The 27,085-nt window shown below is 38.1% G+C and overlaps 1 protein-coding gene and 1 long non-coding RNA gene across 5 annotated transcripts in view; one reads left to right on the top strand and one right to left on the bottom strand.

Annotated features, from left to right (window-relative positions):
* The window catches only part of LOC106082358 (uncharacterized), a 193,086-nt gene that overhangs the window by 18,841 nt on the left and 147,160 nt on the right, over nt 1-27,085 (top strand). The gene's annotated exons all lie outside the window — the stretch shown is intronic.
* LOC106082344 (E3 ubiquitin-protein ligase goliath) overlaps nt 1-27,085 on the bottom strand; it is a 69,281-nt gene that overhangs the window by 28,530 nt on the left and 13,666 nt on the right. Inside the window, exon 2 of one of the 4 annotated variants that reach the window (XM_059370293.1) lies at nt 2,235-2,279. The exons of the other annotated variants lie outside the window; for them this stretch is intronic. The gene's annotated coding sequence lies outside the window, so the exon portion shown is untranslated. The remainder of the gene's footprint in view (nt 1-2,234; nt 2,280-27,085) is intronic. 4 annotated transcript variants of the gene reach the window in all.

Genomic DNA, 27,085 nt, shown 5'->3' with positions numbered 1-27,085 from the left:
TCCGTATGAAATTTGGATTGGCGTAAAGTGGCCAAATGAAGCTTATCCCTTCACATTAGGCGATGGTTTGGGGGAAAATTGGCTCGTCAAAATTCGTCAATTTTGTATATAAAATCTATAAAAAATTTTCTCAAAATTCTTAGGAGTGAAATTTCTGGAAACCACTTTAGTGCATTATTCCATTTGATGTTTTTTATATTAAAAAAATAAATTTATAATCATAAGCCTACTACTTTTGTCAAAGTCACTAAAATCCACAGTTCTTCGCTAAATGGCCATAAAATATTAATGGCTTAGGATATAAAAAGATTTTGTTTAGATTTTTTTTTAATTGTTTTAAAAAAATCTTTTGTTATAAAAAACAACAAAATTTCTGCACAGATAAAAATAATTTTGAAAAACAACAACTTTGGTCGAAAAAACAACTACGAAAGTTGTTAATTTTCCTGCAACAATTTATTCTGAATCTCAACGACCCAAAGTACAAATTTGTTGTTGAAAGGCACTCTTTGCAAGCCAACATAAAACATTAAACAACAATATATCCATAAGCAAGGCTTATGGATCTCACCATCTCACCAGCCAACGCATGTGCTTTGCTTCGGGTGGTGGTGCTTTTGTTTTCTTTGTTCGGCTCGCGCTGCTTTGTCTCGTTCGTTTTACTGGTGTTCTCGGGTTTCTTACTTCACAAATGTATCCAACATTAAACACAACCTCTGCGCCACGGTGGCCTCCGAAAAATAGTTTCTAAGATTTCATAAACCGTGTCTTTATTGAAAACCTCATTGAATTTTTAGTTTTTAGGCGATAATAATAGTTTTTAGGCATTATAATTTTTACCATAAGAAAATTATCTTAAAATTTAGTCTTTAAAGAAAATTTCAAACAAATTATCTCTTATAAAAATTTTCTTAAAGCTTTGGCTGCGTTGAATATTTTTTTTTTTGAAATTTTGGCTCATTGGGTTTTTAACCACATCTTCAGCTATTTGGGCCAACTTATGCCTCAGGCATTTCTAATAAAATACAAACCTTATAATAAAAGCTCAGCTCTCTTCTTATGCCTTCTCTTATGAGTGTAGGGTGCATTAAAATCGTAAAGCATGCCCATATTGATAAACTCACAAGTGTTGCATTGACACACTATTGGTCTGCTCTTTCGTATGTCTGTTTGTTTGTTTTGTTTGCTTTAATTAGACTTTAGTGATACTCTGACATATGAGTAGCAACCGAGCTGGTAGCACGCCTCCATACCCACCGCCCTCCCACCAACATCATGGAAATTGCCTTTGTTGTTGGGCTTTTGTCATAAATATTTACCCATAGCCCCAGCAGTGTTGAAATCATAAATTTATGGACTCTCGTATTCGGATACTTTGGACGCTGGCCAAATGTTGTGTGGATGCACCATAAATTACAAAGACGAGGACAAGCGCAAGCAACGCAATAATACACTTTCAAGAGAAAGGAAAAAAAAGCCGTACTTGAGAATACCCATAATCAGACATACAAAAAGTAAACTTTTACAATCAGAATCGCAATCTTAATCTAAAGATTGAGTGGGAAAAGAGCAACATTTACCATGTCCATTGCTTGGCTAAATGTTGGCTGACGATGTGGGCACCAGGCACTGCGTATGGGCCTTTGGCAAGCGAACACACATTACTACGCAATTTTACACAATAACCTTGGGCGGCTCTGAGGCCCTTTTTGCTTGAGCAGCAGCAGCAGCGCTTACATAATCGGCCATGGATCGATCACCGCATCATCGCCAACGCCATTCTTGGCAAGAATTTCAACACTTATCGTATGATGACAAGATACTTAAATAAACAGCCACATTGACTTTAAAATACTTCTCAAATGACCTCGAATAGATTTTAGTTCTAGCCCTATGGGGAGTACCCCATAAAATGTTCTTTAACAAGAACTCGTTTGGTTGATTTGTAATATTTGAAACAAAAGTGGCAACGATGGCTAACACCAAAGTATGGCAAACAGAAACAGAAACACACTCACAAATTAAATCTAAATGGAATTCTATTTCAGAGTAGCTTAATTGAATGAAACAGGTCTCCCCTGGGAGTAATAAATATCATACATATGTTATAAGATAAGTGGTTTTGGAACAAATCAACAACTAGGCAAAAGTTCATGTTTTTAGATACTCATATTTGTGGCGGCATTTTATTGAAACATATAATGTTGACAGATTTCTTCTATTAGGCAACTCACAGTGTAATCTGATGTAGAATAATTCTTCTTTTAACATCATCCACTCTAAAAAAGAAAGAAAGAACTCCACTTAAAAAAAAAGTAAACAATTTTCTGTTTATTTGTGAAAATTTATTCCTAATATGTTGCTATATTTTATATACGAATTTTGATTGTTCAATGTCTTATAGTAGATTTTAATGAAATGAAAGGCATTTGGGAGAAAACTCAATGTCTAAATTCCAGCCGGAGTAAACTCAATATCTTATTACCAGTAAGGGGATATTTACCATGCATATACCCCACAAAACATTTCGTCAATATTCTGGTAGAACTATAGCATAAAAATCTTCCAGAAGATTGTTTTTTTCATCGCGATGTCATTGGTCAATCTGTTGCGTATGCGGATGTTTTAGCAACGTTTTGCCACGATTCTCTTACAACCAATTGCGTTATAATCGTCCGTATGGGTCGTGAAACAATGGGACAGGTCCCAAAACAGTCATAGTATAGGTCCTCTGGTGATAGGGACCGGTCCCAGTTCTCCTTCCCTTACATGCAAAAAACCTATCACTTTTATAAGGGTTTGTCGCTCGAGGTGATGAATTGCCACCATTTTAACACCGTAGGAAAGGTCCTGGGACAGTTCGAAAAGGAGGAGTATACTTTGCAAGTATTTTTAAGGGAGATAACATTAGTAAGCAAATATATTTTTACGGATGAACAATTTGTAACTAGAATTGAACGACTTTTTAAAAAAGAATTAAGAATCACAAGTTATGAAAAATGAAACTTTCCATTCCCTGTAGTATATGTCCTGTGACAGGTAACTAATTATCCAGTTTAGGACCGGTATATTTGAGGCAATTAACTACACATTTCCTGTAGGGACTCTTCTGGGTTATCATTGAACAATACCTTGCATGTGCGGAAGTCTTAGCAGCTCTTAGCGACGATTCTCTTACAACCCATTGCGTTATAATCGTCCGTATGACTCGTAAAACACTCTTCTAGGTTATCACTGGACAATCCATTGCGTGTGCGGAAGTTTTAGTAACTTTTCTCGGCAAGTACTGCGCAAACCATTGCGTTAAAATCGTCCAGAAGATTTGTTTATAAATCGCCTGAGTTAACTTTAAGCGATTGTTTTTGCAAATGGGCCATATTGGTTCAGATTTGGATATAGCTCCCATATAAACCGATCTTACGATTTGACTGCTAGAGCCCCCGGAAGTCGCAATTTTTATCTGATTTGGCTTAAATTACGCGCATAGTGTGTTCTGTTATAACTTCCAATGACTGTGCCAAGTACGGTCCAAATCGGTCAAGAACCTGATGCCCATATAAAACGATCTCCCGATTTTACTTCTTGAGCCCCTAAAAGCCTTAGTTTTCATCCGATTTGGCTGAAATATTGCACATAGTATTTTGTTCTGACTTCCAACAACTGTGCCAAGTACGTTCCAAATCAGTCCGTAACTTGATATAGCTCCCATATAAACCGATCTCCCGATTTGACTTCTTAAGGCCTTGGAACCCGCAATTTTTGTCCGATTTGGCTGAAATTTTGCTCATAGTGTTATGTTATAACTTTCAACATTTCTACCAAGAACGATCGAAATCGGTTAAGAATCTGATATAACTCCCATATAAACCGATCTCTCGATTTGACTTCTTGAGCTTCTGGAAGCTTCAGTTTTCATCCGATTTGGCTAAAATTTTGCATATAGTGTTTTGTTATGACTTCCAATAACTGTGACAAGTACGTTCCAAATCGGTCCATAACCTGATATAGCTCCCATATAAACCGATCCCCCGATTTGACTTCTTGAGCCCCTGGATGTCTCAGTTTTCATCCGATTTGGCTAAAATTATGCGCATAGTGTTAAATCGTGACTTCCACCAACTGTACCAAGTACGGTTTAAATCGGTTTATAACCTGAAATAGCTCCGATATAAACCGATCTCCCGATTTGACTTCTTGAGCCCCTGGAAGCCGCAAGTTTGGTCCGATTTCATTGAAATTTTGCACATAGTATTCTGTTATGATAATTGTACATACAAACCGGTCGCTCGTTCACCAGACCCGTCCAAACTTAGCACGCTTTTACTTATTTTTTTTTTAGTTTTTTTCATAGTTGTTACGTTTTTGATGAACAACTAATCTTGTCATGCATTTTTAAATCTTCCAACCGAATATCACGCAACTCCTTTAGAACCATATTTAATAAATATTCCAAAATACTTATTTGTTACTCGTCCAGGAAATTAATGCGCAACTCTTCCAGAAGAGTATTTTATAAATCTTCCAAAACACTCATTTGTTACTCGTCCACACGATTCTTGCCCAATTCTTAGATCTTCCAAGACTTTTCTGACTTACTCTTTAGTAACTCATGTGGAAGATTCGCGGAACACTCTTCCAGAAGATTCTTTTTGAGGACACTTCTCCTCACGAGTGGGGAATCATCTACGATTCTTAGACTAACTCGTCCGGGAATGTAATCTTCTTCAAGAAGATTCACCGAAGTATGTTAGGCGATCAAAAAATGATTGCATGTTACCGTTACTGGAGCATCAACTGGTGAAAATAGAATGTTATATGCTCCTCACATAAAGGCAAGTTAATTGGTTTAATTAATTTAATTAAATTATTAAAATAAAATTTATATTTCCTTTTACACATCCAAGATCATATTGTCAATTTAAATGGCATGCATTTCAATTATCTAAGCAATTTTCTCATTTATGGCTTTAAAGCTCAATTAGAAAATGTGAAAAAAATATTGCCAGCCTTATATAAATATTTGTTTTTTTTATGCTAAATAATTACAATCGTAAACTACAATGTTTCGTCATAGAACGTGTGTTACCATTCGCTGCACCAACATCAAATCATGTTGCCATTGTTGTCTGTGGCAGCTGCATGCTATGATAGCAACAAATTGGGTCATATCCGCTGGGCCGACAAAGCAAACTCCCCGCCCCTATGCAAAGACATAGAAGGTTCCAGTGTTTCAAAAAAAAACGCCCTTAATGTTGTTTTGATTAATTGAAAACTGTTATGGCTAGATTTTTAGAGCGGCAAAATTCAAATGTGCTCCAAAAATCATACGGAAACAATGATTACACAAACAATAATTAGTCAACATAAAGTTGAAGTTTTAAATCGAATTTCAAAATATTCCAAAGAAATTGGTATTGACCAAAGAAATTAGAAGTTGGGGTAATTTGCTCTCATATGTTTTCCGAAGCTAGTCCATATTGGACTAATGTCATATATTATGTTTAAACTGTTCTTATGCATTTTCATGTATTAATCAGTCCTTTAATCAATTCTAAATAGCAACATTTTTTCAAAATTTAAGTATAGTGAAATTTCCAAAAATTTATGCCGTTTAGAGTAATTGTTAAAAAAGAGACCTTCTGATAGTCGTAGAAAAGCGTAACGTCAACATTACGTAATTATTAGGAAAACGTAAAATAAATATAACGAAGAACATACCACTTAATCTAACATTAACGTAACGCATACGCAACATATGTGTAACACAAAAGTAACGTAAACGTACCATAACCGTGAGCAAATAAAGCAAAAAGTATCAGAAAGGTAACGTAAACATAACATACGTAAAGTTAAAGCTGCTCTGCCCATGATATTAAAATAATTCAAGGAGATTTTAATGCGATAATACTTATTACCAAATTTCCTATGAAAATTCCGTTAAAGATCAAGGGATAACAGATTGAGGCTGATAGACTTTGCCGCGGCAAAAACATGGTAGTTAGCAGCACCATTTCATCATAGAAAAATTCACAAAACCACTGGTTATCAGATCAAGAAGTAGGTTAGTTAGGTTGAAAAGAGGGTGCAGATATTAATCCGCCCTATACCACTATGGACATACACCTAAGCCAGTAATCGGCTTGTTGTGCGCTTACATCAAGAAGTAAGGCACCAAATTGATCCCGTTGTTGTAGATGAAAAGTATTCATCCAGCGTGTTAGATGTGAGGAGCGAACATAGATTCGTATTATTACTTTTTGGCATCAAAGGTGCGCTTCCGCTTAAAAGTAATGGGAAAAGTACGATTTGACACTGCACGGCAACGGGTCATTGAAAAGCTGCAAACACAACCGATGGCAACGGCATACTCCACTCGGCTGACCCAACTGCTTGATGAAAGCATTCTTGCCCCGATGGTATAACGGCAATGTGGCAAGCCATTGTCTAATTCGTCCATTAAGTGCAAAAGCCTCCCCCAAGAAAGTCATAGTACGTCCAAGAGTGTTGAAATGCTACTGAAGCCAAGAACGCGTCATACAGAGGAACCCAGTAGTCAGTACTAACGCGCCTGATGAAGGAGAGGTATTAGTAGAAAAGAAACAGGAAAGAATGCTAAAGAAACAGGAAATGAATAGAAATGTACAGTAATTAGAATGAAATTCGGAAATTTTGTTAAAGAATCAAACATCAAACCGATACTCCTGCAGAGACAAAGCTGGAGTTATGAAAAAAAAGATATGAGATATGAAAATAAAAATTTTCCCAGCCGCCAGTGTTCGACAAAGGCGGCGAGGAGGATACCGCAGAGCCAAGCCCTGATGATGGTATAGAAAGCTTATTCCCTAGTCAGAATGAGGTCCAAGTAGCAGTGTCACGTCTCAAGAATAACAAGGCAGCAAAAGCCGATGATTTGCCCGCTGAACTATTTAACATTGGAGGAGACACATTAATAAGGCGTATGCTTCGGCTCGTCTACGTGATCTGGCCAGCAGAACGCATAGCCGATGATTGGAAGCTCAGCATGCTATAACCTGTACGCAGTTGATACCATACGGGCTCATTTCAGTACCATATGGTATTGATAGTAAAGCAACACCGTATGTTGCAAAAACAATACCGGATGGTACGAATGAAACATAAAATGATTAACACCGTTTTGTACTAGCCTTATTGCTGAACTGGTATTGGTTTTATACCAATCTGTTATTGGTTTTAGCACCAGACCGTTGTTGTGTTTAGTAACAAACCGTTATTGATTATTTTGCATTTTTTTTAAATTTTTATCTAATTTTATTTCGATTAATTATGTTCATAATTACAAAAAATAGTGTTACACCGTGATCAACCTCAATTCTTTCAACCTAACCTACACAAATAAGAAGTATGTGTGCAAAATATTAAGCGGCTATCTTTCCTCCCTCGAAAGTTAGCGTGCTTTCGACAGAAAGACGGGCGGACAGACAGGCGTAGAGGCGTTTTTGCAATAAAGGACAACAAACCAACGTACGACCCTTGAAGCCTTCACACCTAATATGGCGGATGAGTTATTGTAACCAAATTACGAAACGCATCCCATGGTGCTTGGCGTGTGTTGCAATCTCTGGCTTTTCTTTTCCACTTACAAAGAAAATTTCCCATCATTGAGCTCGTCTCGAAAGAGTAACAAACAAAATTTTAAAAACTTAATAATCTTCGCTTTAAAAAGCAAAAAAATTGTCAATTTGGTTTTTTATTGAAGAATTTTCATTACATTTTTGCTTTATCTAATGACTGTAACTGAATTCAAATTATCTTGGATTTAAATAACCCAAGAGAGACTTTTTGCAGTTTTGAGCATATATAATTTAACATACCTTAAAACCATTGTAGCGTTTTGGTTTGAATATCGCATAATGTAGGTCAACGGCGTCCCTTTGTGGTTACTGCAAATACTTCTTTATCACTGTTGGTTCTGATTTAGATGTGGTCTTTGTTCAGTACGCATGTGTTCCTTAACAAACCTAAATTATTTTTACCCAAGATAATGGGTATTACAGCAAACAAAGGAGATTTTGGTATCCAATTACTTATACAAATTGTTTTTACACATAATTTGGCCCACATCAAGACCATTACGCCAATAACAAATTCAATATGACGCATTAGCGACAGGTGGACGTTGCTTTGTTCTGCTTTTGAGAGAGGCGGTATTAGCCGTCTTACTGGTTTTGTGGTAACTACGACGTTTAAAGTCGGCCTCCCGTGCAGCACCTCACGTGGTGTGTAGTGACACACGCGAGTGGGTGAATTCAATTCACCCTTTGTGCTTTGTACTGGCATGCGTACATACACTGAAAAAAAAAGTTGGCCCAAAATGTAAGACTTTTCCTTATTTCCCATTCAAAAAAATCTTTAATATGAAAGAAAATATTTTCACCAAAAGGTGAAGGTGAAAGTTGTAAAATTGATCGTCTTTGAATTAAGTTTGTTAATCTTTAAAATTACGTCGAATTTTTTTTCAGCGTGCATAGTTGGTATAAATAAAAATAACGAAAAAAAAAAGAATTTAATAAATGCCAGCCTATATGTTATGTATGTTATTTTATTTTATTATACCCAAAGTACTTTGTGGTGTATTTTTAACCCTGCTTATTGTGTACCATTCTCCACCATTCTCTTTGGCATTGGACTGAAAACGTGTTTTCTTAAAAATAACACCGCAACAGCATGATGATGATGGTAAATGCTCACGGCAAAAAAGCAAAAAAAAAAACAGAAAAAAGAACACGAATTACAACGTTGGCAACACGTGAGCCAAGGCAGCTTTCAAAATGTGATAAATAAAAGGATTACAGGGTCTTTCAATGACGCGGTTACCTGATATACACAATTGTCCATGGGTGGGCCCAAGTTAGGTTGCACGAGGCTATCAATGCTTGTAGGTTGCGAAAAAAAAGTACAACAATAATAAATTTTATTTGTAATGATAACGACAAATTCCCAATTATCACAATTGTAACACCAAAGAACAACAAACACAAATGGCCTTTTAGGCTATAACAATTATCTTTAAAAACTTCAATGTGCTGAAGAATATGAAAACATATCATATTTTATGAATACCATGGCATGTTCGCATTATGGTTATACTTGTCTTCAAAATATAAACGATTGTAATTTCTATTCACTAAATGCAATGCTAACTGGCACTGACCTTCCACCAGACCAAATTTGCCGGCGTATTTGCGGAATTAAATAAACAAAAATATCACACTAGGCAACAAGTTTCTTTTTTTCTGGGTGAATTCTACCTTACCAGTTGTGGCTGGCTATATTTGTTTTGGATGTCATTACAAAATTCTGTTAATGGCATAAAAGACGATACCTAAACCAAATTTTGGGTTAAAGGGTCTTTGGTGGCCACTGATTTTTGACTTTCTGGATATTTGATAATTCAGAAGCTTTAAATCGCTGTAGGCCTGGGTACACATAAGTACGATAATAAAAACTGTACAAAATCTATTCAAGTGGACAACAATTGTTGTTTTACAATGCACTTAGCATTATCGCAAACAAAACGACTAACAAAAATGTTTCTGAATATAAAATTTTTACTAGAGTATAATGAAGAAAATTGTACTAATTTCCGCAAAAGTATTCCATTTCTATACATCATAGGACAGGAGGTATGTTTATGTTATCATTCCGTTTGAAATACCGTCTCCGGCTCTACAAAATATAAATATTTCTGATCCTAGTAAAATTCTAAGAGCATTTAACGATATCCGCGTGTCTGTCCGTCTGCCTGTTCGTTCTCAATTAAACAACTTTTTGAATTTGTTGAAATTTTCAATTAATATTTTAATTGATCCAATTAAAGAAATGATTGAAATTTATTGATTTTGATTCCAATTAATTTCTTTATTTGGTACACATATGTTTACCCCCTGGAACATGAACTGGATGTACGTTGTTTGGCCAAAGGTCTGTGGGCATCCGTACAAATAAACTCCTCGCGGGGGTTCTTCGAAAAATTTCAGGTGTCGGGTAGAGGTGCTCTATAGAATTGTTGTTGTTGTCGTGGCGGTGTGTATTGCACTAAAGCGACATCCCTTGGGCGACGAAGGACTTCAGAGTATTAATCCGGCATATACAACTGACTGCCATGGTATTGCTATAGATTTGTCGAAATATGGGACGTATGGATCTTTGAAATCGCCTCCCCTTTATACTGTAGGTGACAAAATATTTAATTTACTTTAGCACCATATTTGACAATTTTTTAAGATTCGATTAAAAAATGATTGAATCAATTAATTATTCATTGAAAATTACAAAATTTTCACTAACGATTGTCATTGAAACAATTTTCAGATTCAATAAAAAAAAAACAGTAAGGAAAAGCAAAATTCGGCGGTGCCGACTATATAATACCCTGTACCAACCCTACAATTATAAATTCGGGCAATAGATATATGTATATGAGAGCTACATCTTAATCTGAAGTGACTTTTTTCGAACAGATCGTTTGAAAATTGTTGTTACTACGGCCACATAGGTGCAAATTGGGCGAGCTATATCTAAATCTGAATCGATATCCATGAAATCCTGCAGATATGTTGAAATTAGTATCAGAACAATCTGTGCCAAATTTTGTGCAGATCGGTTGAAAAATATAGTTACTACGACCATTAAAGTGCAAATCGGACGATACATATATATGGGAGCTATATCTAAATCTGAACCGATTTAAATGAAATCTTACAGATATGTTGAAATCAGTATCAGAACAATCTGTGCCAAATTGTTTGCAGCTCGATTGAAAAATGTAGTTATTACGGCCATTTAAGTGGAAATCGGGCGATACATATACATGGGAGCTATATCTAAATCTGAACCGATTTTGATGAAATCTTGACGATATGTTGAGATCGGTAACAAAACTATCTGTGCCAAATTTTGTGCAGATCGGTTGAAAAATGTAGTTACCACGGCCATTAAAGTGCAAATCGGGCGATACATATATATGGGAGCTATATCTAAATCTGAACCGATATGGTTGAAATCTTGCATATATGTTACGGTCAATAACAAAACAATCCGTGCCAAATTTTGTCCAGGTCGGTTGAAAAATGTAGTTACCACGGCCATTAAAATGCAAATCGGGCGATACATATATATGAGAGTTATATCTAATCTGAACCGATTTTTACCAAAATCAATAGCGTTTGTTTTTAAGCAAAAAAGTGAAATGTGCAAAATTTCGTGAAGTTTGAACAACAAATACGACCTGCCCTACGATTACAAGAATACATGGACTCACATATGGACAGATGGGTTGAACATTGTAGTTACTACAGCAATTTAAGTGGAAATCGGGCGATACATATATATGGGAAACGACTTATTATACGCTCTAAATGCGAAAAAGTAATCGCAAACAAATCCTAATCGGGAATTCTTTGCTTCTAACGAAATCTTGAAGAGATATTGATCCAACGGCTACAGGGATTAGCATGTAGTAGCCAAACTTTATATTCGCATGCTATTTGGATTTGAGTTTGAGTTTGACGCTGCAAATTATCAAGCAATGTACTGTAGGTCCGAGAGATGGAAGATTAGATAGCAATAATACGGTAGTAATGATAGTAAAGGGTGATTTTTTTGAGGTTAGGATTTTCATGCATTAGTATATGACAGATCACGTGGGATTTCAGACATGGTGTCAAAGAGAAAGATGCTCAGTATGCTTTGACATTTCATCATGAATAGACTTACTAACGAGCAACGCTTGCAAATCATTGAATTTTATTACCAAAATCAGTGTTCGGTTCGAAATGTGTTCATTCACCGTAACGTTGCGTCCAACAGCATCTTTGAAAAAATACGGTCCAATGATTCCACCAGCGTACAAACCACACCAAACAGTGCATTTTTCGGGATGCATGGGCAGTTCTTGAACGGCTTCTGGTTGCTCTTCACTCCAAATGCGGCAATTTTGCTTATTTACGTAGCCATTCAACCAGAAATGAGCCTCATCGCTGAACAAAATTTGTCAAAATTTGAACACATTTCGAACCGAACACTGATTTTGGTAATAAAATTCAATGATTTGCAAGCGATGCTCGTTAGTAAGTCTATTCATGATGAAATGTCAAAGCATACTGAGCATCTTTCTCTTTGACACCATGTCTGAAATCCCACGTGATCTGTCAAATACTAATGCATGAAAATCCTAACCTCAAAAAAATCACCCTTTACTAGCCATGCTAGAAACGTATGCCAAAAGCGTGTTGTCGTTTGTTATCAAATTCACTTTTGTTTGGCTATTTTTTCAACAATCAATTAATTTCAGTAATCAATTAAGTAACCAATAAGCGGGAGGCCACCGTAGCCCAGAGGCTAGCATGTCCGCCTATGGCGCTGAACGCCTGCGTTCGAATGGCGAGAAGATCAGACATTTTTTTTTAAGCGGTAGTTACCCATTTCTAAGTTGCCGACATATGTGAGATACTTTGCGAGGCACACCGTTCGGACCCAGCTTTAAAAAGAGGCTCCTTATCATTGAGCTTAAATTTTAATCGGACGGCACTAGGTGATATATGAGATATGTTTGACCCCTCCTTCGTAATGGAATGTTTATTTTGCATTTGCTATTTAATAGCTCCCTTTGGGAGAAATAACATAAATCTTAATTGTCCTCACCTAAGTGCCGGTGTGTGTTAGTCGCGAAATCCGGGAAATTCTCCAACGTCTCACCATGTTCACACACATGTTATTACTGGCCGCGCTCTTTTCTGCATAAGTGAGCTCGTTTTCCCGTTGTGAAGACGATAGTAATACTGATTTCCTTTTTACTTCCTTTCAGTAATTGCCTCTTCTTCTCACGATCTGGATTTCCCCGTAGAATTTTCGCCGTCCAACCGACCGTTTCGCTGTATCACAGTACTACATAAGTATGCGTCGCCCACTCCCTTTACTTGGACTTTGTCTATCCGAAATGCCTTGTGTGTCAGGACCGTATAATGCCCGCAGAACCGTATTATGATCAGGCAGTCGGAAACAGATCTCAGTCCCTGCGTTCTCAATGTAGACCCTGATACGCAATCTGTCCTCTAGCTTTGGTCCATCCGTGAAGCATGAGGTCGCACTCGGCCTCAAGTTTCATCTCATATACCCGATCGGAAACCTTTTCCATGCCTTCTAGTTTTACAATCATCGACTGAATTACAACGCGATGGTGTGATCTGCTCCTATCCTCTATCCATTCTTCCATTGCTTTTAGTCTCATAGCCGCGGTGGGTGCCTCATACTTAAAGAATATGGTTATGGTTCGTATATCTAAATAAGTCCCCAGTACCCTATTGAGCATTGTCCTCACTGCTCCCCTTATCCCAAGACAATATATTCTCTTGTTGTGTTATCCTTACGTTGCACATTTTTGAACCAAATAGCGTCATACTTGGATATAACTATAGATTTGGTGATTTTTTTAAAAAACTGGTAAAAGCATGGTTGGTTCGGCCAGGCCGAATTTTATATACCCTCCACCATGGATCACATTTGTCAAGTTCTTTGCCTGGTATTGCTATGCTATTGCAGCTATCTGAGGTTACGGACCAATTGGGGCTATACTAGGTTTGGATGTTGAAAACCATAGCACAAGTCATTGTGCAAAATTTTAGTCAATTTGGATAAGAATTGCGCCAAATAGGGGCTCAAGAAGTAAAATCGTAAGATCGGTTGATTTGTTTTATTAAGGTATGGACCGATTCAGACCATATTTGGCACGAACGTTGAAGGTCAAGGGACAAGTCTTTTTACAAAATTTCAACAAAATCTGATCATTATTGCGCATTCTGCAGACTCAAAAATAAAGGGTGATTTTTTAGTTATTATCTTTTTGGCAATACTGGTTTAAAAAGCTCACGCACGTTTCGTGTTTTGTTTCACTGTCAAACAACTTCAGTTTGGTCTATTGTTTAACCATGAATCGTATTGCAAACGAACAACGCTTGCGAATTGTTGAATTTTATTATCAAAATTCGTGCTCTGTTAAGAAAGTTAATCGCGCAGAAGCATTACAAGAGCGACCAATGCATCCAGAAAAATCCACAGTTTCGTGCGGTGTATGGGCTGGTGACATCATTGGACCGCACTTCTGCAAAGGTGATGCGAAATGTAACGTAACTGTGTATGGTGAGCGCTACTGTGAGATGATATGCATCTTTTTTTTTTGCCCAAAATGCAAGAGCTTGACTTGCATGAAATGTGATTTCAACACGGTGCCGCAAGCACGCGCAACAATGGATTTTTTTATATGGGGGAGTTCGGTGAACATTTTAATTAACGTTCGGGACCGGTCAATTGGCCGCCTGGATCGTGCGATTGAACGCCTTTAGACTACTTATTGTAGGGCTATATTAAAGCTCATGTCTATACAGACAAGCCCTCTTTAATTGACGCATCGGAAGACAAAATTTAAGTATTTATTCGTGAGATACCGGTCGAAATGTTGGAAAGAGTATGCCCAAATTGGACTAAGCGGATGGATCATTTGACTCGAAGTCACGGTCACGGTTTATTTGAATCGACCGTACAATCGATTCAAATAAAGATTTCATGCATTATTCTGAATTTTATGTGTTTTTTTGTTTGAAAAACTTTCCTATATTAATCCACGTGGTGGGTGCCCAAAGTTTGGCATTACCAATCTGAAGGAGAAGAGCTAGACCCATTGATATACCGAGTATACCGATCGACTCAGAATCACTTTCTGATTCGATTTAGCCATGTCCGTCTGTGAGTCCATGTATTCTTATAATCAAAGTGCAGGTCGTATTTGTTGTCCAATCATCACGAAATGTAACACACATCACCTTTTTGGCCCAAGGACAACGCTATTGATTTTGGTAAAAATCGATCCAGATTTTGATATAGCTCCTATATATATCTATCGCCCGATTTGCACTTAAACGGCCGTAGTAGCTACAATTTTCAACCGATCTGCACAAAACTTGGCATGGATTGTTCTGTTACTGATCTTAGCATATCTGGAAGCTTTCATCAAAATCGGTTCAGATTTAGATATAGGTCCCATATATATGTATCGCCCGATTTGCACTTAAATGGCCGTAGAGCTACAATTTTCAAATGATCTGTTTGAAAGTCGGTTCAGATTATATAGTCGGCTTCGCCCGATTTTTGCCCTTCCTTACTGTTTTTTTTTTTTTTTTGAAACGGTATATGAAGCTCATTTAGCAGTAGCGAAGCTCTTCGTGGACCACCCTATACTTGTTAGATCTATTTAATATTCGGTATTTTGAGCGAAATATTGTTAAATGTTTTATACCCTCCACCATAGGAAGGCTGTACTGTTTGTTTGGTATAGCTTCCATATAAACCGATCTGTCGATTATACTTCTTGGGCCTCTTGATGGCGCAATTTTTCGCTGAAATTTTGCACAATGACTTTTCCGGTGATCTTTAAGATCTGTTGAAATTATGGTCCATATCGGTCCATTACATAATATAGCTTCCATATAACCCGATTTCTTGATTTGAGATTTTGAGCAGCTACAAAAAAATTAATTCCCATCAAAATAATTTCATTGGAGATTTCTGCCTATAATGACGCAAAGCATGCTGGAGGGTATTCAAAATTCGGTTAGTCCTAACTTGGCACGTTTTTTTCTTGTTTTTAATCTATTTGTACAAAAAATTAATTTATCATTGTAAAGCTGCGCTCAATTTATCATTGTGAAGAATTTGAAAATTGTCACAAAACCTTTCAATGTCTTTTAACAAACAATACACCCTATTATATGGATCATTGTGTTAACAGAAGTCGGAATATGCCAAACAAACGCCAAGGTTTATTAATATTTTAAAGAATTATAACAAAAACGTGATTACATTTTTGCCGGCATGTAGTCCGTCGTCCACTTGGTAAATACACATCCGTCCGTACGTCCGTCCATCTGTTCGTCCGGTATCGCAAATGTTTATAATTGAATGATGATTTTGAGTTGAATGTTATTGTTTATTTAGTTTAACTCAAGCCCCTGCAAAGGAAGTTTATTGCCTGCTTTGTTGTTTCATTTTGATTTTGTCTGGCTTTCGGTGTGGTTTGTCACAGACATTATGGCAAATTGCTGTGCCGAACGACTTTGTGTGATTAGAACTTGGCACTGGGCGTTTTTTTTTTTTTTTGCAAATTTTGGTTTTTGCAAAGTGTGTGTTTGGAAACGTGATTGGATACTGCAATTAACATATTTGATAGCAAGCAAACTATTCACACCCCACTAATGTGGCCATAATGCGGAAAAGATGTGCTATTTGTCATGTAGTTTATGGCAATTGAAATTGTGATATGCACCGCAAAAGCCAATTGCTTAGAATTTTCTAATTTTTTCTTGGTTAAGAATATCACCTCAAACTCTCCCTCTCTCTCTTTCTCTCTCTCTCTCGTTTTAGTTATGATACTTAGTTTTTAATTTACTATGAATTTCCTGGTTACAAGGTATAATTTTACACTGATTTTTATGGGGCAACACCGCGGAAATTTGTTTTGTTTGCGATTTATTTAAATTCATATGTGCGTCAGACAGTCTCGGTTGCTGTTGTTGTTAGCCATGTAAATATGTGGCATTTCTATCTGTCTATTGCCCATCAGGCTATGTAAATATTTTCCAACTATTTTGCTGTCGCAAATCTCCAACATGGCCATGGATGTGTGGCAGTCGGGCTACAATCACACATTTGGTCAGCAACAAATTGGCTTTTGTTTCTAAAACTTCCGCTACCGGGAAACATTTGAAAATCGTATCGTTCAAGTCCAAAGCCACACAGCAACGATAAGAGCTCCTCTTCGAACAGAGTTCAAGCCTAAGAGGGATTTTTCTGCCTTTTTTCCCCCCTCCACACATATCTTATCTGGGCCTTCCAACATGAAATGAGATTTCTTCCACTCTCTAGTGTTTGTCAATGGCTGAGGGCGATACTGGGATTTGCATGCAATCCCAAACAGAAATTGAAACAATTACTTGCCATTATCGCACCATGACACTCTTTGTTCGAGAGCATCAGCCAGCCAGCCAGTCATCAGCCCCCACATTAAAACGCAATTGGCGTGAATCTGGGTCACTACATGTTCAGTGAAAATTTTGAAAACATCATAAAAACACATTAACACTTTACTTTTACACTCCATGAGTTTGTGTGTGTGTGTGTGAGTGTGTATGAGTCGTCAGTTCGTTAGACTTTCCTTCTCTGGCGTATAGAAACCCTAAACATCCCTTTAGAAAAAAAATCACATTGGTGTGGCATTTAATTGAGTCAAAGTTAAACCATAGTATGGGGCCCATTGTCAAAAGGGCCGTCTTGCCTAACAGCCTAACCACAAAACATGATAGCGATATGTTATCAATATGCCGAAAAGATTTTGAGATGATATCTATGACCACAGTGTTACATCAAATCCCAGTTATTTTATAGGAGCAAACAAATAATTTATGAACATGAATGGATTTGGAATGAAACCGGCGTTTAACAAGTAAATGCGAACCGAATCTTATATACCCTCTAGCTCCAATGTGCGGACGGACACACTGATCCATTCCTTAGACCAGTATAAGGTGGACCCGGTCCTCAGAGACTGGATAAACCATATGCTAAGGAACAGATGGATAAATTGTGTGTCCCATGGCAAAAATATAATAGAGAAAGTGGCACAGGGCACGCCACAAGGGGGCATTTTATCGCTACTCCTATGGGGGACCACCAAAAATGACCTATTACGGATGCTGACTGAGGAGGGATTTGAACCCGTCTGCCACGCAGACGATGTTATAATACTTCTAAGGAGTCAGGATCCGAACGAGCTATGCAGAAGGGCCGAAAGGGTCTTGCATATAGCATATGACTGGGCTAGACCCAGAGGTCTCAATGCTAACCCAGAGAAGACTGAAATATGCCTGTTCACGAGGAAGACGGAGGTGGGCCAATTTACCGTAACACGTTTCCTCAATAGAACAAATTCGATATCTGACAAGGTCAAATACTTGGGTGGGATCTTGGACAAAAAACTGATTTGGAAGTGTCGCAATCTAGAGCGTACTGAGAAGCTGTAGGACTATTCAGACGAAATAGGACCTTAATCCGAGATTAGTTCACTGGCTCTACAGGAGCGTGATAAGACCAATACTTACTTACGCCTCAGTAGTTTGGTGGACTGCTATGGAAAAAAAAGTGCAACATAAGTACCATACAACAGGTTCAGAGAACATCTTGTCTTGGCAAAGGCGGAGCGATGAGGACCACGCCCACTAGTGCACTGGAGACTATTCTAGATATCCGACCCATTGACATACAGATTAAGTGTGAGGCAGCCACTGCGGCTATGAGACTTAAGGCGATGGGAGAATGGATTGAGCATTGAAGCAGCTCATACCATCGCAGTATAATCGAGGCGACGATAGGAAACCTGGAAGGAAGGGAAGAGGTTTCCGATCGGATACCTGAGATGAACCTTGAAGTCGAGTGCGAGAAACTGCTGCCATCGGCCGGTCTTGGTTTGAGGGAACTCTAGTATTGCCATCTGGAAGATCATGTTACACGGATGTATCAAAGCTGGAGGAAAAAGTAGGCCTGGGGGTTTACATTGAAAACCCAGGGACTGAGATCGGTTTTAGATTGCCTAATCATAATACGGTCCTGCAGGCGGAGATCCGGGCGATCAAAGAATGCGTGAAGAGGTGTGGTGCTAACACGAGGACGTCGAGTGTGAGCATCTTTACCGACAGTAAAATTGCCATAAGATTAATAACAACCAGGACGGTAAGGTCACAAACAGTCTTGCAGTGTAAGAAAGAGATTAACGCCTTCTCTGAGGATAGCAAAATCCGCATCGTTTGGGTGCCGGGCCATAACGGAGTAAAGGGAAATGAAAAGGCAGACGATTTGACGGTGAAGGCCAGAGGACTGCCGTCAATAAACTTGGTTAACCCCAAGCCTTTCGGGTCAACGCAATCCGAGTTAAGGGAGTGGGCGACGAATGCGCATGCAACATTGTGGAACAGCGAAACGGTCGGTAGGACGGCGAAAATCCTATGAGGGGAACCAGATCGTGAGAAGACGATGCTTTTACTGAAAGGAAACAAGAAGGGGGTCAGTATAGGTATTGGTATCATAACGGGACACATAGGACTACGAGCTCACTTATGTAAAATCGGTGCGGCAAGTGATAGCATGTGTAGGACATGCGGGGAAGATGATGACACGTAGGAGCATTTCCTTTGTCATTGCCCGGCTTTCGCGTCCAACAGATACCGGTATGTTTCTATTGTGGATATGGTGGTATTGAAAACAATTAAGGATTTTGTAGAGAGCACGGAATTCCTAGCTTAAAATTTTCTTTTTAGAGGTTACTTTATAGTTTTGAGAGCGCACAACAAGCCGATTACTGACTTAGGTGTATGTCCATAATGGCATGGGTCGGATTAATATCTGCACCCTCTTTTCAACCTAACCTAATAGCTTCATCTTAAAAAGGTGTTTACTTATTTTTGAAGAAGGGAAAACAAAGTCCCCTTCAAGAAGTTATTTGAAGATTAAAGGGTTCTACACTAACTAATTCTCACAGAGTTATCAGTAAGACACCATATATCTCAAATTCAAGCAATATTCCTGGTAGATGGAAATAACCGCCTTCTTGGGCTGCCTTGCGTTATAATATTTAAAATCGTCGTTAAAATTGTTTTCTATTTTTCCTTTTTCTACAATTATCCAAGGTTTTCCTACCCTTTTAGGTAACGTATCGATCTAAGCTTTCAAAGCGCCGATCTTAACTTTCAAACACGTGTCTTCCTTTCTTACCCTCCACTATAGCATGGGGGTACCAACATAGTCCGTTTGTGACTCATCGAAATAATGATGTGAAACCAACAATGCATAAACAGTCAAAATCGCATAACTGCAACACGCTTTAGTGAAAAATTCCGCTTAAGTGAAACCTCATGGAGAGAAACATTCATTTTTGGTGTAATTCATTACAATTGAATTCGCTTGAGTGAAAAATCGCTTATCAGAAAATACCCTCAAAGTGAAAAAGCTTTTAAGCCCTTATTTCTGTTTTTAAATGGAACTGAAATTGTTTAAGTAAAAGTTTTTATTTATTTTATGGGAAACTTTCTAAAATAGGAGCAATTCTCGTCATCAGTAAAACTAAATTTTCGCTTATAGTTGTGTAAGACTTTTAAAGAGTACTGAGGAACATTGCTCCTATACGACTCAAGTTCAACAACCCTACCAACTACCAGCCAATTACGATATGCTCCGCGCTCTCCAAGGTTATGGAGAGTATGGTTAACCATCATACTGTGAGATACTTAGAGTCCAATGGGGATAGACAGTATGGGTTCCACGGGAGACTTAATGGCATTTCTGTCACAACGTTGGAGTCGCTCTATCCTCCAGTTTGCTGAGAGTAAGGTCGTGGCTCTTGATATCTTCAAGGCATTTCATAGGTTCTGGCACGGTGCACTTTTATCAAAGTTTGCCGCTTTTGAAGTCGGTAATAACTTTGTTCGATTTATATCGAGCTTTCTCAGAGATCGCACTATACGAGTTGTAGATGAGTTCTCATCCGATGAGTTTACATTGACCGAAGGTGTGCCACAAGGCTCTGTCCTTTCCCCTTCTATTTTTCTTATTTTCATTGATGATCTATTTGGTCAGACTTCGAATCCAGTCTACTCATTTGCCGATGACAGTAGTCTGTGTCATGCATACTCATTCGGCCATAGGCCCAGTCCTCAAGAAATTGTGGACAGGAGGCGCATTATGGATGAGACCCTCTCCCAGAATTTGTTGGCCATTACCGAGTGGGGTAGAATGAACAGAGTAGACTTTAAACGCACAGAAAATGCAGTGCTGTTTCTTGTCTCACAAATATTGACCTGTCAGATGCTCTTGATGTTCTGGGCATGAAGATAGAATTTGATTTCCGTTGGTCAAAATATGTATTCAAAGTGTCGAAAGAAGCATTCAAGTCTTTGGGATTTCTTAAGCAGTGCAGGAAGTATTTCACCTCTTCTGATCTTCTTAATATCTATACTACCTACATCAGGCCGAGGATGGAATATAACTCTCATATATGGGCAGGAGCTCTAAAATCATTCTTGGAGCTACTTGACCTGGTTCAACGGAGAGCGTTGGTGTTGATTGGGGATAGTAGAGTAACCAATTCTTTTGCTTCTCTTGAACATAATCGGAATGTGGACAGTGTGTGTTCCAGGGATATTCGTCTTTTTATCCCTGCGCATTTATAATCCGATTTCCCTGAAATTTGGGACATTGAGTTGTGTTAGGCTTTTCGACAACCGTGTCGTATAAGGTTCAGATCGGTCTATATTTGAAAATTACGTATAGGTGCAACCAAATTGATGGTTTTTTAGCCTTTCACTTATCTGGTTTCGATTGTAGGTGTGATTTTTCTCCTGGATTACATTACTTTTAAAAATTGTATGAAGATTTTATACAAAATTTTTATGATAATTTCATTTTATTAAATTATTATTATTACTATATTAATTAATTAATTAATTTTTCTCCACTTATTTATTTTATTTATGTTTTTATTGGTTTTATAAATTTTTTATTTATTTTTAAAGTTTTTTTAATTTTATTTTTTATTAGTACAATTTATTGTCTCGATTATTTTTTTTTTAATTTATTTTTTATTTTCTTTTTGTTTTTAATTTTTTAATATTTCTGTTTTTTTTCAAAATGTTCTTCTTCCGTCCCTTTAAAATGTTTTAATTTTGTATACCAAGCAGACATGCAACGTGCCTTTTAAAGTCTAGAAAGCAAATTTTCTTAGCGTGGGGTGTTCACGTATATCCCCCACTTTCGTTTAGTCGAGTTGCATGTATTTGTTTTTTTAATTAAATTTTATGGATAAATGTTCATTATTCCCTGCCAAGGCGCGCGTTGCTACGTTTGTTATGTGTCACCGATTTTAAATTTAAAGGGAGCTCTGTAGCTTGACGCCTTGGGTGCTAAGAGATCATCCCCTTCCATCATCTACATCTGCATCTCCTGCTGATGGGCAATGTGTTAAGTGTTAATGGATCTTTACAACTCGCAGCTAAATGATGCACCACCACTATGCGTGGCCCCTATACACAACCAAAAACAGGCCTTCTGGAAGACAGCATTGATGGTAAGGCGTTGAGGGTTTCCCCATGCCGAGATAAGCAAAACCGATGTCACTCCTAAAAATTGACACCATGCAAAGAAGCAGGGCAATATGGGTAAAATTAATTGTGTCTCTGCGTTGTCCATATGTACGAGCGAGCACGTCCGTGCACAGTTCAACGCAACTATCAACTTGGGCCCGTCCGTCCGTCTTTATGGAATGACTCACTGACTTCATCTGTTGCTGTTGCCGCTGTAGTCTAACATTCAGACAGTTTGTTGATTTGTAATTAATTCCGGCTATGCAAATTTATGTATTTGTTTTTCGTCTCTCTCTCTTCCTCTCACCCTTCCACCTCTTCTTTATTTCTTCTTTGTGGCCCTATGATGATACAGTATGTGTGGTAACAAATCATTGGAATGTTCGTTTGATGCTTGTGGTGTGAGATGAGTTCTCTCCCTCTCTCTCTCTCTCCTGCAGTCATTTAGCGTCAAGCTAATTTAGCTGTGTAATGTGAGATTAACTACCTGGAACAATTACACAATTTTGTACATTTGGGTAGTTTTTGGTGTTTTTGTTTGTACTATTTTTTGGCGTTTCTTTTGGCTTTTGTGGTCTTTTCATATGGAACGTATGGCCCATATTTAAGCATACCCGCCCCTCTTTATCAGCCAAACAAATGGTGTGTGTTGTGCAATTAGAGCTAACAAACTGTCACCATCACTCACCAATGACCCACAAATTTGGTTGAGTTGATGTGATTTTGCCTTCTGACGAAGTAATGACATACCTATTTGGGAGCAAACCCATGCTTTGTAATTAAAGTAATCAATTTATTCTTAAACTATTTCCATTGTTATGATGGATGTGAATTAAATGAGGTTTTTTGTGTTTAAGGCTTTGCAATGCATCCACATTGGGGCGAAAAACTGCTAGATACAAGAAAAAAGAAATTTTCGTAGGCATTTTTGTTTTGAGAGAAAATGTAGTTGAAATTTGGACCCAGTCTCTAAGGACCGGGTCCACCCGATACTGCTCTAAGGATTGGAACAATGTGCGGTCCGACACACTGATCCAATCCTTAGACCAGTATCGGTTGAACCTGGTCCATAGAGACTGGATATAACATATGCTAAGGAACAGGTGGATAAATTGTCCATGGCATAAGGAAGAAAGTGGCACCATAAATGACCTATTACGGATGCTGAATGAGGAGGGATATGAACCCGTCTTCTACGCAGGCGATGTTATAATACTTCTATGGGGTAAGGATCCGAACGAGCTATGCAGAAGGGCCGAAATTTAAATATTTTAAATTTTATTGAAATTTTTTCTTAAGAGAAGTTTTTTTAAACTTGACTTGTTTAGAAACTTTTATTAAATTTAGTTTTTGGAGAAAATTGTATAAAATTTTGACTTAGTAGAAAAAATTTTGCTAAAAATATTTTTTTTTAACTATTTTTATACCCTAACCATGGGATGGGGGTATACTAATTTCATCACTCTGTTTGTAGCTCGGTCTAAGACCCCATAAAGTGTATATATTCTTGATCGTTATGACATTCTAAGTCGATCTAGCCATGTCCGTCTATCGAAAGCTCGCTAACTTTCGAAGAACACAAATACTTCTCATTAGTGTAGGTTGGTTTGGATTGTAAATGGGCCAAATCGGTCCATGTTTTGATATAGCTGCCATATAAACCGACCTTAGGTCTTGATTTTAGAGCTTCTAGAGGGCTGATTTTTAGCATGAAGTGTTCTGGTATGTCTCCCAACGACTGTGCCAAGTATAGTCTAAATCAGTCCATAACGTGATATAACCGCCATATAAGTCGATCTCCCGATTAGACTACTCAAGCCTCTAGAGGGAATGGCTGATTTGGCTGAAATTTTGCATAACGTGTTTCGCTATGACTTTGACTTAGGTCTTGATTTTAGAGCTTCTAGAGGGCTGAAATTTAGCATGAAGTGTTCTGGTATGACTCCTAACGACTGTGCAAAGTATAGTCTGAATCAGTCCATAACATGATATAACCGCCATATAAGCCGATCCCCTGATTAGACTTCTTGAGCCTCTAGAGGGAGCAATTCATATTGGATTTGGCAGAAATTTAGCATGACGTGTTTCATTATGACTTCCAACAACTGTACTAAGTATTGTTTATATCGGTCCATAACCTGATATAGCTGCCATATAAACCGATCTTGGATCTTGACTTCTTGAGCTCCTAGAGGGCGCAATTCTTTTTCGATTTGGCCGAAATTTTGCCCGTAGTGTTTGGGTCTAAATCGGTATGTAATCTGATGTTGCTGCCATATAAACCGATCTCCTAGTCTGACGTTTTGAGCCTTTGGAGGGCGCAATTATTATTCGATTTGCCTGAAATTTTGGAGGATTTTCTGTTTGAAAATGTCATTTAAAGAACTTGACAAATGCGATCCATGGTGGAGGGTATATAAGATTCTGCCCAGCCGAACTTAGTTACTTGTTTGTGTTTTTTCCCATATACTGTACAAAAAGTTCGTTGCCGGCATCGACCCATGAATCTTCCAATAAATGCTAGTGAATCTTTTTCACAAATTAATGGTTTTTTTTTTGTTCTGTTCGCCTGATGCTTCAATTATTTGCTCCAAATTAATCATTTTTATTTGCCTTGACTATCAACGCTCACATGCATCTCTATCTCTATTTTTGCTCTTTTTGGCTTCATATTCAATCATATATGAGGAATTAATTGTGCCTTATTTAAAATCTAAAAATTCTTTACGGTTTAAATTAATTCATTACCGACCTATAAATATTTATGAAGTCAGAGAGCTGTTGCAGTAGCGTAGCGCAAGCCAGACAATGCATACAGGAGTCCGGTTAGTTCTTATGCACTGTATGCCTGTCCATTGTCTATTCTTAGATACTGGTCACCTCTCCCACACACACATACACTCAACCACATGTCTTTGATTGTGTTTTTATGAGGAAAATAACATTATCAATTGAATTAAATCAAATTGTTGGCGAGAGGTTGAAGATTTCATTTAAAGTAAATTCCGACCAGTAAACACCAGTTCGGTATGGAATAATTTATGACTTTTGCAAATAGCGTGCAAAAAGATGAGCTGCTGCTGCTGCTGCTGGTGGTGGCGGAGACTATCAAAAGATTAACTAAAAGTGATTTGTCTTTTATATGTCAATTATTAAACAACAACAATGCAAAAAAAAAACATACATACAAATGAGTTGAACCGCTGCAGAACAGGGATGGAAAAGTCAGTACTTTAGTACTTTGTTCCATACTCTTTCCACACGAGGAGTATCGTAGTACCCCCGCGACCGAATCAGTACCTTTTGCAAGCACTACGAATTTTTCGAACAATTCGAATGTTTTCGAGCCTTGATTAGAACTTTAAGCAACAAGCCACGATAAAATAGGGATATTCACTTGTCAATTGCTCGAATCATATCTGTCCGTCTGTCAAATTTCCCTTACGCGGATCATTTGGCGATTGTAAGGGGCAATATCAGTTTATATTTAGCCGCCTTAATTGACTAATTTCGCCTCTAGAAAGGGGGCCCTGACACTTGTCTCCTAGTTTCTATATGAGATTCGTGATTTCCTTCCAAAATTCAGATATCATATAGTACCGATCGATCTATATTTTTGGGGAAAGAGGAAACTTCTCACATATCAATGAGTGCTGTTCGATTCAAGTTTCAGCTCAATGATAAGGGATGTCCTTTTTATTGCCGAGTCCGAATGGCGTGCGCGCTGTGACACCTCCTCGGGGAGAAGTTTTTTACTGTCAATGTACAAAAAATTTCATCGCTGATGAAATCTCACTTCTGTAGAAAAATCGATCATTAAGCTTGTATCGAAAGAGAAATGAAGACACCACGAAACAATGATCCTTACCCTAACAGGCAAACAAAAATTGAAAATTTTGGAATCTTTGTACAGGAAAAAAGTACTCTTTCGATCCAAAAAGTACCTTTTAAGTACCATTTCATAATTAATAATTTCCATCCCTGCTAAAAGATCGAATTACGGCCAGGAACGAGTCTGTAAGAAGAAATTTCAAAGTGAGCGCGGAAGGCACTTTGTGTAGCAACAACTGAGCGATCCTTACAAAAAAAGCTCGCTATGGCGAAAGCCCGATGCTCTCTAGACTAGAGGACGATGGCAACTGTTTGGAGAGAGATTTGAACTTGGGATTTTCCTCTCTCGACCCTCAACTCACCCCTCGGGAGCTTTTTCAAATAAGTAAGTTTCTCTGCCGCACCCTGTACAAATATTAAAACATGTGAGTGCCAGTTTTTCTTAGGCTATTCCACCTGTAGGAGACTGAAATACCTTGTCTCAAGCTTTACTCCGGTGGATGAGAGGCTAGCCACAATCCGCATAAAAGCCAAATTCTTCAACTTCGGCCTTATTTGTGCCCATGCCCCGACGGAAGACAAGGTCGAGCATACCAAGGATATTTTCTACGAGCGCCTAGATAGAGAATATGACCGCTGCACCGCCCATGATATTAAAATCGTTCTGGGAGATTTTAATGCGAAAATAGGGAAGGAAAATATATTTGGTCCAACAGCCTTCACGTCCGATAATGGGTTGAGGCTAATAGATTTCGCTGGTAGTTAGCAACACCAGATTTCAACATAAAAATATTCACAAAGCCACATGGCTGTCACCCGATCAAAACACGAGGAACTAAATTGATCACGTTCTGAGTGTTAGATGTACGATCGATCCGTGGAGTGAATATAGATTTGGATCATTACCTTGTTGCAGCAAGAGTTCGCACCCTTTTGAACATGGCGAGGAGGGTACGACCTGACACTGCACGGAAGCTGGACATACAAAAGCTGCAAACACAACAGATGGTAACGGTATACTTCACTCGACTGACCCA

This window comes from Stomoxys calcitrans, chromosome 5 (genome assembly GCF_963082655.1).
Source record: "Stomoxys calcitrans chromosome 5, idStoCalc2.1, whole genome shotgun sequence".
Classification (NCBI taxonomy): domain Eukaryota; kingdom Metazoa; phylum Arthropoda; class Insecta; order Diptera; family Muscidae; genus Stomoxys; species Stomoxys calcitrans.
The sequence above is the reverse complement of the archived record's forward strand: the minus strand, read 5'-3'. Positions and strand labels throughout refer to the sequence as shown.